Source organism: Gopherus flavomarginatus, assembly GCF_025201925.1.
Source record: "Gopherus flavomarginatus isolate rGopFla2 chromosome 13 unlocalized genomic scaffold, rGopFla2.mat.asm SUPER_13_unloc_2, whole genome shotgun sequence".
NCBI lineage: Eukaryota > Metazoa > Chordata > Testudines > Testudinidae > Gopherus > Gopherus flavomarginatus.
In genome coordinates this window covers 2,340,191-2,342,739 of record NW_026114610.1, presented here as the reverse complement: position 1 = coordinate 2,342,739, position 2,549 = coordinate 2,340,191, and the positions used below count along the sequence as shown (strand labels likewise).

The 2,549-nt window shown below is 51.8% G+C and overlaps 1 non-coding gene across 1 annotated transcript; it reads right to left on the bottom strand.

Moving 5' to 3' along the window:
- Positions 1-1,704: 1,704 nt before the first annotated feature.
- On the bottom strand, positions 1,705-1,776 carry TRNAE-UUC (transfer RNA glutamic acid (anticodon UUC)). The gene has a single exon. It is a non-coding gene; the product is annotated as a tRNA-Glu (tRNA).
- Positions 1,777-2,549: the final 773 nt, after the last annotated feature.

Below are 2,549 nucleotides of genomic sequence, written 5' to 3'. Positions count from 1 at the left end.
CCCTGTGAAACTCAAAAAAACAGTGTCCCCTGGTGGGTGTAAATCACTGACCTCTCTCCTTTCCGAGCACTGACTGCCCCTCTGTTTCCTTGCCTCTCAGTCTGTGCAGATGGGACCTTTCCCTCCAGTGCTGGAGGATTCGCCCTTCTCATCTACCCTTGTCTCAAACAGCACAGCGGGTGGGAATATTAAATGTACCAAGGTGACTTCGGAGCAGAACCCCCCCCCCCAAGACCTTCCATGCAATTGGCACTTGTCCCTCACTGAGCAGGACTGAAACTGGTGCAGGGAGACTGGTGGGTCACATCCCCTATGGGCATGAGCAAAGAGCAGGGTGAAAAAATGAACCTGGAAATGCTGGGGATTGCACCCAGGGCCTCATACATGCAAAGTATGTGCTCTACCACTGAGCTATATCCTCAGATGGGTGGTATTTGCTATGGGTTACACTCAGAGCCCTCCTGTTCTCACTGCAGCCAGTGACCTATAAGCGTCACAAGAAGCCCATTCCCCTCTCTGAGGGCCAGGTCTGCTCTCCTGGAGGTTACTTGTTCATAGAGGTCACTTTTCAGCGGGGCCAGATTCTATGTGTGGGGCAAAGAGAGTTTGTGCTCTGGACTCAGGATGCAGAGATACACTCAGACTTCTCCCCTGCATTGGGTGGGGGGGTGATGCAATCTCCTGCTGTAAGTTCATGGTGGGGGATGCTGTGAGCAGCTCAACACCTTACCCTGGTGGCAGAAGTGGGGTGGGGAGTTTTAGGTGTTTCTACCTGCCTGTGAAGTCCAGCTTTCCCCAGCACATTCACTGCGGTGCAATTGGGTCACTGTTTCCATGGCTGCACAGCAAAGAATCACGCCCAGTTTCCCTTCTAGCTGCAGCAGGATTAGCCTGTATCAGTGGTTAATGAGGTGGATCTGGTTGTAGATTGTTATTCATTCCCCACCTTGACAATTCACACAGTTACTTTCCTACTCAAATCCCCAGCACCTCGGTGATCCTGGTAGCAGGGGTTGGGGCCTGAGATTTTCAGGGTCCTTTTTACCCTCCACTTGGAGTGAACTCAGCTTTTTCCCCATCCTAGACAATCCATGAAATAGCAACAGGAGCATAGAGAAAGAGGGGAGGGAACATCTCACTGCCAGGGCTGGATGTGCCCAGGGCCCCCTGCTTGTCCATTGTTTCCATGGAATTTGGCCCCCTGCCTTGCACAAGGGACAGAGAAAGATCTTGCTGTTGCTGTGGCTGTGCAAGGAAAATTGTGCTTCTGTATGAAAGAGAGGAGGGAAATGGCCCCATGGTGGGACAATATCCTCAGGATTAAGCCCTAAGGACTCAGGCTGAGAACTGATTTAACTCCACTCATCTGGGATTTAACAAATTCTCTTCCATGGAGCAGGGCCAGTTCCAGTGTTTTTGCCACCCCAAGCGGAAAAAAAATATAAAAAAGCTGCAATCAGCGGCAGCTCTACCTCTGCCACTTTTGGCAGCAAGTCTTTCCCTCCAAGAGGGACTGAGAGGGCCCAACTGCCTCAGAAGCCTCCCCATTCCATTGGCCATCCCAGGCACCTGCTTGCTGCTCTAGTGCCTGGAGCCAGCGCTGCCATGGAGACACTGGGAAGATGGGGGAATCAGGAAAAAACCACAGGCTTGTTTACATTGCACGTGAAGAGTAACTGAAGCTTTTTTGGTTTAAAGCCTCTTTTCCCTGACTGGGAATTGAACCCAGGTCTTGGCAGTGAAAGTGCCAAATCCAAACCACTAGACCACCAGAAACTTTTTCTTCACACTTATGCTACTCTTTCTTAGGCTACTTTCTATCCACTTTCTGAAACCGCTCCTTTGTCCACTCCCTGAGGGGATAGGAGCAGAGTCCAGGAACCCCTGTGCTCAGGGGCACAATCTGAGCCCAACCCAAGTCACTGAAACAAACTCAAATGATGCTTCCTCTAGCAGGATCACAGAGTCACACAAAAAAAACCCAGGAGGAACAATCCTCCTCTGCCTTCATTTACCCCATCGCAACTCTCTCAGCAGCCGACTCTTGCGGGAAGAACTGAGCTGATAGGAGCTCTGGCATAGAGACTAAGGCAGGGGTGTTGCTACCGCTTGATGTGAGCTGATCACATTCTCACTCTGTGTTATGGGGCTCTGAGCTTTGCCATCTTGTGAGTTCTGAGTGCTGAGCCCCCCGGACCCTTCTGCTGGGAGCATGGTGATTGCACAACAGCTGCAAGCCCCTTTCCCGTCTCCTTGTCCTCCTCGGCTTCCCCAGACCTTCTATCAGGCGCTGGAGGAATCTAAGGACCTGCAGGTTTCCCTCACCCACCTCTTAAGGCAAACAGTGATTCCCTTCTCTGACACTCCTGAGCCTGGGCTTCTTTTGAGTTTTTCCCCAGGGGACCTGATGCCCTGTGAAAATGTGTGTGTGGCACGTGGGGAACTCAAACTCAGACTCTTCCCCAGTAGATGAGTCCAACAGCACCTCCCCTTGGTGGGAGAATCCTAAATTCCACCCTCCCGCCCTGGTTTCTCTGACCAGCTGATGG